At 47.9% G+C, this 16,875-nt stretch overlaps 1 pseudogene across 1 annotated transcript in view; it reads right to left on the reverse strand.

Moving 5' to 3' along the window:
• Positions 1-3,226: 3,226 nt before the first annotated feature.
• The window catches only part of LOC307052346 (cytochrome P450 4F3-like), a 74,298-nt pseudogene continuing 60,649 nt past the window's right edge, over positions 3,227-16,875 (reverse strand). The window contains exons 2-8 of the transcript in view: positions 8,851-8,994; positions 7,738-7,791; positions 7,519-7,646; positions 5,768-5,889; positions 4,716-4,986; positions 3,543-3,609; positions 3,227-3,360 (exon numbers count right to left, since the gene is read on the reverse strand). The product of the transcript in view is annotated as a cytochrome P450 4F3-like (transcript). The remainder of the gene's footprint in view (positions 3,361-3,542; positions 3,610-4,715; positions 4,987-5,767; positions 5,890-7,518; positions 7,647-7,737; positions 7,792-8,850; positions 8,995-16,875) is intronic.

Below are 16,875 nucleotides of genomic sequence, written 5' to 3' on the forward strand. Positions count from 1 at the left end.
AAAAATCTACAAACAATAAATGCTGGAGAAGGTGTGGAGAAAAGGGAACCCTCTTGCACTGTTGGTGGGAATGTAAATTGATACAGCCACTATGGAGAACAGTACGGAGGTTCCTTAAAACACTAAAAATAGAACTACCAGCAATCCCACTACTGGGCATATACCCTGAGAAAACCATAATTCAAAAAGAATCATGTACCAAAATATTCATTGCAGTTCTTTTTACAATAGCCAGGATATGGAAGCAACCTACGTGTCCATCAACAGATGAATGGATAAAGAAGATGTGGCACATATATACAATGGAATATTACTCAGCCATATAAAGAAACGAAACTGAGTTATTTGTAGTGAGGTGGATGGACTTAGAGATTGTCATACAGAGTGAAGTAAGTCAGAAACAGAAAAACAAATACCGTATGCTTACACATATATATGGAATCTACAAAAAGAAAAAAATGATCCGAAGAACCTAGGGGCAAGATGGAAATAAAGATGCAGACCTACTAGAGAATGGACTTGAGGATATGGGGAGGGGGAAGGGTAAGCTGGGACAAAGTGAGAGAGTGTCATGGACATGTATACACTACCAAACGTAAAATAGATAGCTAGTGGGAAGGAGCCGCATAGCACAGGGAGATCAGCTCGGTGCTCTGTGATTACCTATAGGGGTGGGATAGCGAGGGTGGGAGGGAGGAAGATGCAAGAGGGAAGAGATATGGGCCATATGTATATGTATAACTGATTCACTTTGTTATAAAGCAGAAACTAACACACCATTGTAAAGCAATTATACTCCAATAAAGATGTTAAAAAAAAAAGAATGAATGGTGACCAGCTCTACATGTCAAGACAGTGAATATGTATTATTAAGGACAGAATAAATGCACTGGATTATGCAGGGGACAGGGACATGACATTGACATGATTTGGAAAGATTCCCAAATTCCTTCCCCACTTCCTACCTTCTCTGCTTGGTTGTTGATGATGACCAGATGAGCACACTACTCAGCCCAGTGATTCTTGGCCTTGACCCAGAAGTCTTTGCTTATAGAAAAGTTATATCAGGAGACACCAAATTCAAGCAAGTCCTTGGGGCAGAACTCTCAGGAGGCTCCTTGGGGATGGGAAACAGGTCAGCTCTGCTGGGACTGGTAGCTGTGCTGGCCACTGAATCGAGCCTTCAGTCAGGCAAAATGGTTTGAATACAACCCACCTCCTGCATCCTTGAAACTTTGCAACAGGGAGCACGCTAGCTTTCCATGTATCCATTCCAGAGATGGGCATTATCAGAAGGTAACATAATGCAATGTAGCATGCCTCAAACTTTGTGTTAACATCAACAATAATAGGGGCAGGGCGGAGGCATTTGTTAACGTGTCCATCACACACTGATATACTGCCAGGACTGGTACTGTTAGCCGTGGTGAAAAAAAACCCAATATCCGTCTTCCAAACCTTACTCCACATCATCCAACTCTGTCCCCTGACTGCTTACCATTACCTGCCCACACATACTCCATCAGTTGGAACATTTCTCCCAAATGATGTCCCATTTACATCCAGCATCTGCCAGCTCTTGTAAAACTAACAGACTCATGAAGAAAAGCTGGTTAAGAAGCAGGAAGGAGAAAAGGTTGATATGTGGCGGGGGGGGGGGGGGGTGGGGGGGGGTGGGGAAGGGAGTAATCCCATCATTCCTATCAGCACTCACATTTGATGTCCAGTTGCTTCAGTTCATTCTGCATCTGACATATGAACAGCAAGAGTGGGGGGAGCAAAGTGATATGTTCTAGACCTTTGGACCACTTCTTGGTTCTTCCTCCCACCCTAAAAATCCTCTAGGCTGAGAGGGGGAAGATAGTTTACTTCTATAATCCTGCTGACCAGGAATGCAACCCATCCACCCCTGCTACTCCTTCTCTACCCTAGCCCTGTAAGACCCATGTCTGTAGACTGAAGACTACGGGCCTATTTCCTTCAGATCCCAATGGTCTGGCCACCTCACCCTTGGCAAGGACCAAACCAAGGATAATGAGCAACAGAAGCAGCACCGAAGTCATTGCCAGGCAACAAGACTTCCAGAGCTCATCCCGGGGCAGCTTTTTATTTTGCTGGGCAGTGGGCAATGGGTCTAGGATCCATATACACAGACTCACAAGAGTGCTATGATAGTCAAAGCTTCTAGGACTGTGGAGTGATGAGGTAGAATCACTCATCACTTTAGGGGTGAGATGACAAATGACCATGAGAGTCCAGGAGGGGTCCTAGGGGTTATGAGGATCCTAAGCTTCCTCTACCCACTATCGGTCAAACTACTCAAGTGAACATAGTACCCAGCACATGAGAGTGGATAAAAATACTTTACCCTGAGATTCTTGACTCATCTAATTACCTGGGCATGGGCAGAGATTCTCCCCCACTGGTGTGAGGTCTTGTGAATCCTGCCACCCACTGTGCCTGCTCCATCACCAACATGCCATTCACCTCAGAGAAAAGTTACTCAAACTTCTAAACTTCCATTTCTTCATCTACAAGCTGGGTGTAATAACAGACTTTAGCTGCCAGGATGGTTCTGGTGATTAATTGTGTTCATATGAACACAATACATGCCACTTACTATGCCATCAGAAAATCTGTGTGTTATTATAGGACATTCAACCCCAGGCTTGAGAGTTTGGACTCTGGACAATTGGAGAATTTTTGCCATTGAATTCTTGTAAAACAAGAGACATATATTGAGTCACTACTGTGTGTCTAGCACTGTTATAGGCCCTGGGGACACAGAGGTAAATCACGTCCAGCCCCACATGCATAATCCAGCAGCCAAAGCACGATGTGAAAGGCTGTGATGGAGACATCTGCTGGTCACTAAGGGAAAATGTGGAGGAAGAAATGTTCACCCAGGGAGTGAAGATGTTTGAAAACATGTGATTTCAGAGAGAAAAGTAAGAGAGTGGAGGGGAAGTTCACTTACTGAATATGTGCTAAGTGGCAATATCTGCGCTCACACATTGTTGCTAATTATCTCGAAATCCAAGCTTCTGTCCCAAAAGCCTGCACCTTTGTCCTGCTACCCATGCTGAGTGCTAGATCCTGCCTCAGAGATCTGCTCCTATTCCCACTAAGCAGTAATGACAGAACCCACAGAAGTATTTTCTCTCTTCCCCAGCCAGGGAGCAGGGCCAATGAGAGAGGCTCATAAAAACACCAGGAGGACTTGTACTCACCATTCAATCTCCTTAGGCTCACGGTTCCTGAGGAGCTCTCCCACCTCCTGCCGGCAGCGTTCCTGGTATTCTTGGCGCTTTACAAGGTTGTACAGGATCCAGGAGAGGCCACTGGCTGTGGTGTCATGGCCTGAAGAGCATCCAGAAAGGCTTGGATATCTGGGCTACTTCAGCACCAGAGGGTGGACAGCACCTTCACAGTAAGGCCCGTGGGGAGGATGGGGAGGGATGGCGTGGTCCAGGGTCCACACACCAAGTCCCTGGGATGAAGAGGCACATGTCCCCTCTGTAGTCCCACACTGGGACCCTCACCTTCAAACATGAAGGTGTCAGCTTCAGCTAGGATATCGTCATCTGACAATCCCTTCCCATCTTCATCCTGGAGAGAAAGCAAGATCCGCAGAATCACACTAGCTCTGAGGGCCCCTGAGCCTAAGCTGAGAAAATCTCTGAACCTCCATCATCCATCCAGAACCCCAAGCCCACCCTGAAATCCTAGACTTCCCTCTGTCACCAGAGGTCCCACCCCGTAGGTCTCCTCCTTGATCTCCTCATCTCCTGTGTTTTCCCCAGTGAAAGGAATCAATGATCCATAAATATTTTCATGTTTCTTCATGATAAGGAACTTCTGAGAAAAAAGTGGCTGGCAACCTGGGTTACGGGATTATTGAATGGCAACTTGCCTTGGAAGCTAGAGATTGAGCATTGCCCCAAAGCCATTTGCTCACATGCTAGGATGGTAAATACAGAGATTCTTTATGTCCCCTGGAGATAAGGAATGGGTTATAAACCTATAGAACCTATAGACTTTGTCTTCTCACCAAAGAGGATTTGTTTAAGCTCCAAAACAACCTCTCTCTCTTCTCTTCTCTTTCTTTTCTCTTCTCCTCCCCTCCCCTCCCCTCTACTCTCCTCTTCTCTCCTCTCTTCTCTTCTCTTCCCTTCTCTACTCTCTCCATACCTCTATCTCTATCCCTATTATCCATTCAGAAGAATGGGCAGATACATCAGCTGTCCTGTATAAGTTCCAAATTTCAATATCTGGAAGTAATTCTCCTGTGATGCAACCATGGCTGCATGGACAGGTAAAAGCATCATGGAGCCCTCAAAAGAATTTGGGAATGGGGAAAAAGAGCTAAATTCTACTCTGGCTACTGTTACTGCTGTGAGAAATAAATGCTCTGCTCTGATCCAGGGTTCTGTATGTATACAACAACAACAACAACAACAACAACAACACACACACACACACGTAGACTAACTTATTAACTTGGAAGTAGAGTAAAATCTCAGGCTTTCAAGTTTCAGACTCAGCAATCCCCTGCAGGGGGATTCCACACACTCATCTCTAAAGCTTATCCCTGACCCATCCCTCTCCCTCAAGCACCTCACATGGCTCCCCAGTACCCCCTGCATCCCATCCAAGTTCTTTGATCAAATCGAGGTCCATTCTAATACTTCTACTCGGATCTCAGAGGAGCCCACCTTGGTCAGCAAGAGCACATCAATGAAGTCCAAGGTCTTGGCCTTAGCCTTGGCCTTGAGGAAGTCATCAATGCCCTGACTGGGGAGGGTACGACACCGCTCCTCGATAACAGCATCTGTGAAGTCGTGAACCAGGCGGCAGGCCCTGCGGAAGCACCGCCCGTCAGGGGTGAGGTAGTACAGGAGGTTTACGTGCAGAAAGATCTGCTGGTGCCGCTTTGCCACTAGGGCACTGAGCTCCAAGATGGCAGCAATATATTCACTGGGCTTCCTGCAGGATGAGAGCATGAAGGGAGCCAACAACATAAAACATCTGAAAGCCAGAAGCTGGGAGCTACCTCCCTCTAGGAAACTGAGGCTCCAAGAATAGATGGCCCACAGACACAGTGTGGGGAGAAGCCAGGACATGAGACTCTCCAGATTCTTCTCTCCTACGTCCCATCTCTGTGAGCTGCCTCCATGCCCCAGGCACCCAGAGCACAGCTTAGATATCATGCTTCTTTCCTCTGTCTCTCACCCAGTATCTACCCCTTCTCCTTCCCAAAACTGTCCACACAGCTCAGAACTTATCCTCTGCTAGCTGGTCAATGGCCCAGTCCCTTCTCTATTCTCCTTACATCCAATGTCAACACCATCCACTGTCTACATTATGGTCATTCTTCTCTTGAGTCAGATGTCCAAGCTTAGCTTTGACCATGACCCTCATCTGATCAAGCACCTTCCATGGCTCCCTGGAAACCTTGGAATAAAGTTCATATCTTCATATCTTCAGAATGTCCTTAAGGTATAACCCTGCTCACTCCTCCAAACTTACTTCCAAGGTGTCTTCTCATGGCTGCACACACTTTCATCGTTCTAGGCTCCTGGCCTTTATCAAACAGTTCTACCTACCTGAAATGATCACTCCTCTTTCCCTTTCCCTGTCCTTCAATATCGAGCTTTGACCCACCTCCTCCAGGAAGGCCCTTCTGGTAGCCCTGGTCAGTCCTCCCTTCCCCATCTACTCCCTTGGGTGTATGGCTCATGTACCCAGGCCCTGGGCCAAGACTCACTCCTGGCAATTGCTGTCGAAACTGAAGATGCATTTCTGCAGACTGTCCAGGGTCATGAGGCTGATGTGTTCAAACATGTCCAGATGGGTGTGGCCCTCTGTGACCAGGTGCTGCCACTTGGCCTGGACAGAGAAGGGGACAGGGTTAGGACTGGGAATTGCCTCTTCTGAGCCCCTACCCAATCCCAACCACCTGATGGGCTCCCCCAGACCCTGCCTCTTGGCCCCAGGCAGCCATCCCAGGGGAAGACCAGGCTTGGGTCGGAGTAAAAGTTGTTACTGTTAGGACATGAAGTCCTAACTGTCCTACTGTTAGGAGTTAGGAGAGTTTGGGTTTTTGATCTTGGCTCTTGCTTCTACACTCTGTGTATCCTTGGTAAAGTTAATGAATAAAGTAAGTGCACAACAAATGTTAGCTTTCATCATCATCATTTTTATAAATTAATTAGGAAAATAGCCCCTATATTGAGAGAGGTTGTCTTCCATGAGACCTGAGCACCCCTGCCCTTTAATGCTGGGTATGCCCAAAAAAATTGCAAGACTCCTATGTTCTTTACCTGGGCCATTTCTCAGAGTTGTATTTGTAGAAAACAACCTTGAGGAGTGAGGTTATGTTTCCCCCTGGACAAATATCAAGCTCACTTTTAATAACTATAAAAGTCACAGAGTCCCTAAACCTATACTCCTCCCTACTATAATACAGCATACTATATGACTGGCATCTATAGAAGCCCACCTGTGTCATCCGCATGGGATTTGGTGACTTGGAGGAAGAATGCAAACCAACAAGAAGCACATGCTCTTTGTTGTGCTGAGGGTAATAAACTGTCCTTGGTTTCTGACCCAGGAGTCTCACGTCTTCTGGCCAAATTGATGAAACAGTAACAAGCTCACTTGCAGCTCCCCAGTATGAAAAAAATCCCAACCTTCACAAAATCCTGACCTCCAGTACTTCACTTCCATATGTTTATAACCAAACCCTTTGCAATGTGATTTTTCAGCAGTTTCTATTAGGAGGTGGAGCCTATTTCACCATCCTTTGATTCTGAGCTGGCCTTGGACCTGCTTTGGCCAATACCTTGGTGAAAATGATAAGGTGATCATCCCAAACCTAGACCCCAAAGGGCACTGCAGCTTCCTGTCAGTCTGTTGGAACCCTGCTCTTGCCATGTAAACAAGCCTGAGATGTCTTTTGGAGGGAGAGAATTGCATGAAAGAATGTCCAGTTCTCCCAGCTGAGGCCATCCTAGAGCAACCTGCAGTCAGCCAAGCCGCAAACATGTGAGAGGACTGATTCCAGCCCAGCAAATCTTCCTATCTGACCCACAGCTGATCACAGATACATGAGTGGCCCCATCCACATCCAGAAGAACTAGCCAACTGATTCACAGACTTCTCAATATTAAACCCTCATTTTTTTGAAGTGATATGTTACTCCAGATGACTACTACACAATATTCATCATCATCATAAACCGTGTCTCAAGATTCCAAGGCTTTTCGGAGGGAAACAGAAAATAACACACTCTGAGCACCTACTATGTGCCAGGAACATGGCTCCATTATGTTATCTTGATCATCCTGCCAAGCAGGGATCATATTATCCTCATTTTACAGCCGAGGAAACTGAGGCTCAGAAAGGAAGAACAATGGCCCCAAAGACACCTAGCACTGTGAGAATTCCAGACAAGAAATCTCGGAGTCCCCGTTGTCCACAAGACTCCAGCTGGGACCCTGAGTTCAAGATACTCACATGCATGATGTCTGCACTCTTGGTGAAAATCTTCATATAGGGCTTCAGGATGTTGAAGTGGAAGGCGGGTGTCAGCATGCGACGGTGCCTGTTCCACTTATCACCAGCACTCAGCAGGAGCCCATCCCCTAGCCGAGGCAGCCACGGGGAGTGGGCAAGGGCAGCAACTTCCTCTGGGCTCCCAAGGTTGTCCCCAATCCCGACCACTCAGTTACTCACCCAGCCAGGGCTTCAGAAAGTCATAGAAGACCACGTCCTTGGGTGCGATGGCAGATGACATGAATGAGGGCCATCAGGGGCCAGGGAGAGTGGGAACGGAGGGCCTTTTGGTGGGGGGTGGAGGTTCCCAGCCAGGAATCTGCATTTCCCCTCCAAGCCCAGCATAACAGGAATGGGGCCAAGAGCACAGGAAACTGGGAGGAGGAGGGAGGGGGGGAACAGGCCAGGCTGCGGCACAGAATACAGTACAGGTAGAGCCCATAGATACAACTCTATACGCTTAGACACACCCCAACATGATACAACATCCCCCAACATGCCTGGGCATGGCTCCTACGTGGTCCAGCATGTTCTGAACACACAGGCATAGCCCAGCACTTTACAAAACATCTGTACAGAGACTTAGGACATCATATCTGCCCCAGCACTCTCACCTCTCCTGAACATCTGACAGGGCCCCATGTGTTAACATGTCCTGACAAGGTCCCGACATGCACGACACAGCCTGACATGACACAACAGCTCTGCCATGGACCTGAAGACAATCTGACGTGACCTCAGTGTGCCCCAGGCAGGCTCCAGACAGGACCCAAATACACTGATTTCACAGATGTGAACCAGGTGTGACCCAGACACACCCCAAGACCTGCATCAGACATGACTCACATAAGGTCTCAGGCATTTCTCAGAGTGACTCAGACAAACCTCAGGTGTGGCCCAGACGTGACCAGCAGGAGAACCAGACAATCTCTGATGACATCTCGGAGAAGAACCACACAGACCCTGACATGCCTCAAATATCCTTGGCCACAGCTGAGCCCCAGGCATGACTGAGACCATCTCTGAGCTCAGGTGTAAACATATACCCAGTGTCACGTGTTATAACATACACCAGCTGTAACCAGAATCCAGGTAGAAATATAAACGTGACCAGACGTGGCCATGCAGCAGACATTGCACAGACATGACCGCAGGTCAGGCAGGTGGGAGTCCAGGTGAGAGAGAGGCAGTGGCATCTCTGTCATAGCCCTCTCTGCACCCTGGTCACCTGCCCACCTGGAGGCAACACAGAGACCATGGCAGTGGGCAAGCTGTGGCCAGGGAGGTGTCTACCTGGAGCAAAAAGCACAGGCTTGATGCAGATGGGGTGGAAGTTGTGGGTGACCACATGCCAGGGTCCAACCCACCAACGGCACACATCCCATAGGTGCTGGCCTGGCCCTGTATGTACAGGAGACCTTCCTCCAGGCTCTGAATCTGGACAGGAACAAAAAGGACCCAATTTACACTCTTCCAGGATGCCACACTCTGTGTGTGTGTGTGTGTGTGTGTGTGTGTGTGTGTGTGTGTGTGTTTACTTACCACTGGTATCCATTCATTTCCCAGGCCAGTTCATTCCCTGGAACCACTGCCTTGGGCAGTGGCCTTCCCCACCCGAGGGTATGACCCCCAGCTCCTTGACCCCCAGCTTGGCACCTTCTATCAAGAGCCGCTTATCCCATACAACTTCCTCTGCCCTCCTCCTGGGACGCCTTTTTCCCTGGCTGGACCTCTGAACTAGGGGAGGCTGGGCTTAGCTGAGTTAGCCAATTCCCACAGCCTCTTTACCTCCTCCCCACCTGGCAGCTGTCCAAATAGATGGTGAGAGGAAGGAAGCTAGACTGTTATTGAGAGAGGACTGTAAACCAGCTCAGAGTCACAGTGTGAAAACTGGGTCCTCAGGGCTCAGCACCTCCCATGTTAACAAGTTAGGGGGTGGGCAAAGGTGACTCCGGACGTGTTCACAGCCAGCCCTGCCCTTCCAAGGCCAGGGTACAGCAGGTAAAAGCATGAACATTCAGGTGCCAGGTGAGCAGGGCAAACATCTCCGGTGCTCATTTCCACATGTGGGCCAGGAGGACGTCATACACCACTTCTTGGCATAGAATCAAGAAAAGCTCAGGGGCTTCCCTGGTGGCGCAGTGGTTGAGAGTCCGCCTGCCGATGCAGGGGACACGGGTTCGTGCCCAGGTCCGGAAGGATCCCACGTGCCGCGGAGCGGCTGGGCCCGTGAGCCATGGCCGCTTAGCCTGCGCGTCCGGAGCCTGTGCTCCGCAACGGGAGAGGCCACAACAGTGAGAGGCCCGCGTACCGCAAAAAAAAAAAAAAAAAGAAAAGAAAAGCTCAGAACCATGAAGCTTCTGGCCTCTGGCCTCTGGGGCACACAGCCTGGCAGGAGTTCAAGCCCTGCCTCCAAGCAACCGAAAGCCTGGATTGAGACATGACTGCTGGGAGCAGAAACAGAGAATCCAGCCTGGCTGGGGGTTACCTGCATCAGCTTCAGGGGATAAAGGGCCCAATCGGAAGAGGGCACCTGGAGACACGAGGGGTAAGGCTGTGAGAGGCTGAGAGAACAGGGCTCACACAGGGAAGAGCAGAGCTGGGAGACCCTGAGTGGGCAAACTTACTGTGATTGTGGGCTGTCCCGACCCTCTCTGGGATCAGTCTTCCTATCTGGGAAATGGGACCTCAGATGAAATCCTGAGAGGTGGACAGCGGAGGATCGCATGGAAAGATGGGAAGAATCAGGAGCCCCAAAAAAGATGGAGTGAAGGAAAAGGGCTGGCAACTAGTATCCTTGCTATTGTACGCCAGTACTCCACATAAAGTAAACCTAGTCTGTGCAGACAACTGTATGTAAAGAAGGCCTACTGTGTGCTGGGTACCTCAGAAAAACATGCCCCCAGTGTGTCAGAAACTCTACATAAATTGTGCCTACTATGTTCCAGGTATGCTACAGAAAGTGCATCTACTGTGTGCCAAGTATTCTGCATAAATCTTGTCTACTTTATGCCAGATGTTCTACATAAAGCACACCTACTATGTGCCAGGAACTCTATGTAAGCGTACCTACTATGTGCTGGGTACTCTATGTAAAATGCACCTACTGTGTGCTGGATTCTCTATGTAAAGTATGCCTACTCTGTGTCAGGTGCCCTACATAAAGCACACCTACTGTGTGTCAGGTACTCTACATAAAGTAATCCTACTCTGTGAGAAGTAACTTTACATAAAGCATGCCTACTATATGCCAGGTCCTCTACATAAAGTGTAACCACTATACATTGGGTACTATACACAAATCCTGTCTCCTGTATCCCAGGTGTTCAACATAAATTATGCCTACTGAGTGCCCAATGTACTACACAAAGAGCAGCTACTATGACCTGGGTGCTACACAAAGCATTTCTACTGTGTGTCAGATATTGTACATAAAATACTCTGTGGGCCAGGTGCTCTACATAAAGTAATCCACTGTGTGCCAGATGTTCGGCCAGCAAGATAATATATCACCCTGCCCTCAGTGCTCTGGGCCAGAACCCTGGGATCAGGCAGAGAGACGCAAGTGATAGCAAGAGGGAAGATACCTATTTAACAGAAGAGCAAACTGAGGCTCAAAGAGAACAAGCCTCTAATCTAAGTTGCAGAGCTGGAAGGTACCCAGGTCTGTCATATAACCAAGCCTAAGCCTTTTCCCTCTGCCAAGCTGCTCCACTCCCAACCATAAGGGAAAATGCCCTATTGATCCAGGGACATTTATAATGGTGGAATCTCAGGCAGTATGGTGACCCCAGTGGGGAGATTCCTTGAGGTCCTTGTATCATCACATGGATCATCTTCCCACATCCAGGATGCACCACCCAATGGATCTAGAGCTCCCCTCCCGGCCCTCTCTGGATCCTGTCCAGACCTGCCCTGTGGGGTGGTCTCTGGTGACAGAGGACTTGAAGGATGGGGCTTCTGGCAGAGCTACTGAGCAGGAGAGTGGGAAAGGACAGTCTTCCTGACACTGGTAGGATGCTGGGGAGACCCCGAAACTCCTTCCACCTCGACACTGGCTGGGGGATTCAGGTGGAGGATCCTAAAGTCCTCAGTGGGGTGGGGTGCACCCTCCCCCCAGAATCTCGTCCCCCTTCGCAGGGGTAGACTTTGCCTCCTGGCAGGTCCCTTCACATCAGGGTCAGGCAGGCAAGGCCAGAATATAATAAATCAGGCAGAGTCCTGGGTCACAGAGGAGAAAGGGCCCCAGTGCCCAGATGGGTTCAGCTCACTTCAGACCTACTGTGTGCCAGGAATAGGCAGGCAGGCAGCCTAGAGCAGGAACAGCAACCACCACACCCGCATTTGCCAACATAAGTCACTAAGCTGTTTTAAGTCTTTAAAGTATATGAACTTTTTGTTTTTCATTTACAGATGAGAAACTGAGACTGAAAATTACACGAGTGAATCGCCCAAAATCACACAGGTGATGGAAACAGGCTGTGCCCCAGACTTCACATTGGGTACCCTGAACCATGAAGCTCTCTTTTCATATCTGTAAATGGGCATTTCATTAGCACCACCTCCCAAGATGGTGGGAATCATTAAAAGAGACAATGCATGTAAAACACACAGGACAGAGGAAGGGCTCAATAAATGCAAGTCATTGTTATTGTTGTTGCTGTTGTTGTTGTTGATGTAATCATCCAACAGCCCTGCAAGATCAATTTCATGAGCCCATTTTTACAGAAGAACAGCTGGAGATTCAGAGAGGTGAAGCACCTTGCTCCAGCCTCCCAACAAATTAGGTAAATATGACAGTGCAGGTGACAGCAAAGCCTGGCACATAGTACATGCTCATTAAATATCTGGGGAAGAGAGAAAGGTTAGCAGCAGGGGGTTTTGAGGTTCTGGCGCTAAAATTGTGGTCCTCAAACCTCCACCATCCTACCATCTGTATCACCTGACAGTTTTCAGTAAATGCAGCATCTCTCATCCTCACCCAAAATACTGACTCAGAATTGCATCTAAACAGATCTGCAGGGAACTGTGTGCACTTCTTCAAGTTTTAGGGAGTGTTGTTTTAAGACTCCTGAGTCTGGATTCTGCAAAGGAGGCAGGGAGCACAATGCCTTCACCCCTCTAATTCTCAGAGGGTTTTTTTTGTTTTGTTTTGTTTTGTTTTGCAGTACGCGGGCCTCTCACTGTTGTGGCCTCTCCCGTTGCGGAGCACAGGCTCCGGACACGCAGGCTAAGCGGCCATGGCTCACTGGCCCAGCCGCTCTGCGGCATGTGGGATCTTCCCGGACCGGGGACACCATCGACAGGCGGACTCTCAACCACTGCGCCACCAGGGAAGCCCTCTCAGAGGGTTTTTTCGGTTATAAAATAAAGAGAAAAATCTATACCTTCCAGAGCTGTTCATACAACCATGATTACTGATCATTTATTATGTACTGGACACTCTTTTAGACACTAGGAATGCAGTAGTGAGCACTGCAGACCTCTTCCTGCTGTCAAGGGGCTTACGTCTTGTGAGGAGATGGGTGGTGATCGATAAATAATCAATGACTTGTCAGACAGCAGTGAGTTATGTGCCTGGAGAACATCCTACCTTAGTCCAGGGGTCAGGGTGGGCAGAGACCTGAATGAGGAGGGAGAGTCTCTAAGAACAGACACTGGGTGGAACACCCAGGCTACACAGAAAGACAAGTGGTTTTTGTTCCTTTGACACTCGGGCTAACATGTGAGATCATGCAATTGCGCCCTGGAAAGGCCAAAGTGGCCAGCAAATTCTGGCCCCATATGGAAGCTATAAGCGGGTTTGGAGCTTTCACTAACTGTGACCAGATACTCAAACCCTAGCAGGTCTCTGCAGCCATTACTAGGGCAGGGTCTACCTCTGATTCCTAGATCAGGTGGTAGTGATAGGGACAGAATAGGATAGTTGCACAGCTAGTTTAGAAATCCCACTAGGGGAAGATAGATAGAGAAGGACTTCGGGAGATCACCATAAGCTAGACACCAACCAGGAAATGCCCAGAACATCTGGCAGCTAAACAACAAGCATAACACTTTAAAACTAAACAGACTTACTTAGACCACTAATCTATATGATTAGGAACGAGGTGTACCACAGAACAATGGTTACAAGACTGCATTCGGCCTTGTGAGGTCTGCAAGACAATGAACCCTGAAAAACTGCTTTCTTGCACGCAGCTTACATAGGAATATGGGGGAAAGGTGAAAGAAAGTAGGGGAAAGGTGACATACTGAAACCTGAGATGAGTCACCATAAATTTGTATATGTTGCCACCCTTCTGCCCATTTACATAGCTCTATGACAGTCCCAGTTGGGCCATATAGGGTCAAAAACTCCCCCACCCGATATGTAGGAGGAGTTAATGATGAAAGCTTGATGTCTACTCAAAAAATGAGGAAGAAGGTGGTCTTCTCCCCCTCCCCACTTTTCTTCCATTTGTAAAAATAAAGCCTACTTAGTTGTCGGGACAGAGCCCTCCTGCCTTCCCGCTTGTATCTCTCACAATCGTCCTATTCTAATAAACTCAGTCCTTACATGCTACTTTGCCTCTCACTGAATTCCTTCTGCACCGAGACAAAAGAACCTATGTTTCAGTAAGTCCTGAGACAAGGTGTGTGGTTTCAGTAGAAGGGGTTAGGGAACCAGCACTGGAGGCAGGAAACCATAGGTGGGGACCTACTGTTCATCATTGGGGATGTTCTAGAGCATCCCCAATGGTTTCTCATCAAACAAGGAACATCTCAGATGCCAAATCACACAAGTCTGGCTTATGGAATGTTCCCCAGCCAGTGTTGGAAGGAGGGGAGCCACTCACCCCCTGCCCCTTCTCCAGGAGTCGTTCTACCCCCATCCACAGCCAGGCAGTGGGCAAAGCTGTGCCAGACCAGTGATGGTGGTCACTGTGAGTCACTAGCTTGGGCACAGCCCATCAACCCTTTAAACCTCACTCTTCACGTCTGTCAAATAGGCCTGATAAAACCTCACAGAGAGTTGCGAGCATCCTATTAGACACAGGCAGAGACAGTAGGGAAAAGTATGTTTCAAAATAGTATATGCATAAAGTTTGCATTTATAAACAAAACTTACAAATGTTTGTATGTGTGCACATGTTTGTATATGCATTGAAAAAAATCCAGAAGAATCCACATATCATGGTGGAATTGGAGGAAGTAGAATCGGAGTCTCTATAACTAAAACACAATTTAAGAAATAAGGATTTGGCACAGTTCAGGAACACATAGCTGACACACAAAACAGATGAGCAGTTATTTTGTGTCATCATAAAGACATGCCTCCCAGGAATCCACGTGGGGTCTCTAGAACAAGCATGCAGGCTGCCTGCTGGCTGGAGTTTTACATTTCCTTTCCTCAGCTGTTAGGAAGGAACAAGTTATGGATTCAGCAGAACGAAGTTCAAATCCCAGCTCTGCCATTTCCTGGCTGTGTCACCTTGGGCAAGTCAATTGCCCTCTCTAAGCCTCATGTCCCCCTCTGTAAATGGGGAGGTGGATTTATACCTCCCAGATAGTTCATTACTCAACAACAAACTGTGCTTGACCACTCAATCTGTACCAGGCACACTGCTGGGGCCCAAACACGAGATGAACAAGACGGACAAGGTCTCTGGATTGTGTGCTCATGCCTCATGGGGGAAGCCAATTGGAAATAAGCAAGTCAGATGGTGGCAGAAATGAAGGAAATGAACAGCATGAGACATGCTAGAAAGTGACCCAGGGGGCTGTTCTGGACAGGGCAATCAGGGAGGGCCTCCCTGAGGAGGTGGCCTTACTACCGAGTCCAAGCTCATACTGCTTGATGCATGACAGGCTAATAAATCAAGAGAAGAGTTTTGGAGCAAGGAACGGTGACTTTATTCCGAAAGCCAGAAGACCAAGGAATTGGTGGACTGGTGTCCCAAAGAACCACTCTAACCAAGTTAGAATTCAGGCTTCTTTCATATTAAAAGGGGGGTTGGGGGTGTGACAGGTTGTTGCAGGCTTCTTGATGCCGGAATCCTTTGCTCTTGCAGCTGTCTACAGAGGTCCAGTCACATGGCTCCTGTAAACCTCTAATAAAACAAATGTTATTCTTTGTGCCACAACTTTTTATCTCTATATGAATAAAAAGCTTTATACCTTTAAAAGTCAAGCCTGGGAGGCAGAACATTGAGAATGGCTAGCATGTATATTTCAGGCTATAGGCAGCATTGTTTTACAAAGGTGCAGAGCCAGCATGACTAAGCACAGGCAACAGAGCACAAAGGTTAGAGACAAAGGAATAGATCCAATGTGGAGTCAGGTTTGTTCTTCCCTGTTATAATAGGAGTCTGGCCACCTACCTGCAGCCCGAGTCAGATAAGGAGATGATGTTTGGTCAACGGAAGGCACCTGCAGGCAATCGGAGGGGATTAGAGGACAGACATCCATCCTCTGCCAAAGACCACTGCTGCTTTCAGCTTCCTCTAATCCCTCTGGGTTCCAGGAACAGCTACTACCGGGCCTGGGGATGGTGTCAGCTCTCAGCTGATGCTAGGCCCCAGGGGGCTATACTAGCCTTGATGGTTTCCCTTTTGCCCATTGTCAACTGAAATAAAAAATGCACAACGTCAGAGCAGTGAGATTCAGTTTTATTCAGGGACGTTACTGAGGACTGTCGCCCAGGAGAGAGCCTCTCAGGTAGTTCTGAGGAACTGCTCCAAAGAGGTGAGGAAGGAGGTCAGCATATATGTGATTTTGGCTAAGGGGTATGTGCAATCCAATATACATCATGGTAGTCGTCATGAGGAACAGATTTTTTAGTTAATAATTTTAGTACTTTTCTAAGTATGGGAGGATGCAAGAATTTAGGCTCATAAAATTTTTCCTAAATATCTAAACTATCTAAAGGCCTGTTTTCCCAATGTGCAGAGTGCCTCATCCTGGTCTCTGTCCTGAATTAGCAACTGTAGTGGCTAATGATTTAATTCTTGTAGAACCAGATGGCAAGCAACATTCCTTATTTACACAGCCAATACTTTGTAAATGGCTCCTACTTAAAGCCACTCTCATGTAGCCCATCTGAGGCCTCTGCCAGGACCCGACTATTACATTCCGCAAAGGGATGGGACACCTCAGCAATCCAGTTATGTGAGTGTCGATGTTTGTGTAGGCACAGAAAAAAATTGAAAAATTATACCCAACACCTGGAATGGGAGGGCAGAGTAGGAGGAAGAATGATTCTGCTAAATGTCTACATTTACTCAACTATTTCCTTTTCTTAGATGAAGCCTGCAAAGCATTTTTCATTATACTTACTAA

The sequence above is a fragment of the Hyperoodon ampullatus genome (genome assembly GCF_949752795.1).
Source record: "Hyperoodon ampullatus genome assembly, chromosome: 4".
Taxonomy (NCBI): Eukaryota; Metazoa; Chordata; class Mammalia; order Artiodactyla; family Ziphiidae; genus Hyperoodon; species Hyperoodon ampullatus.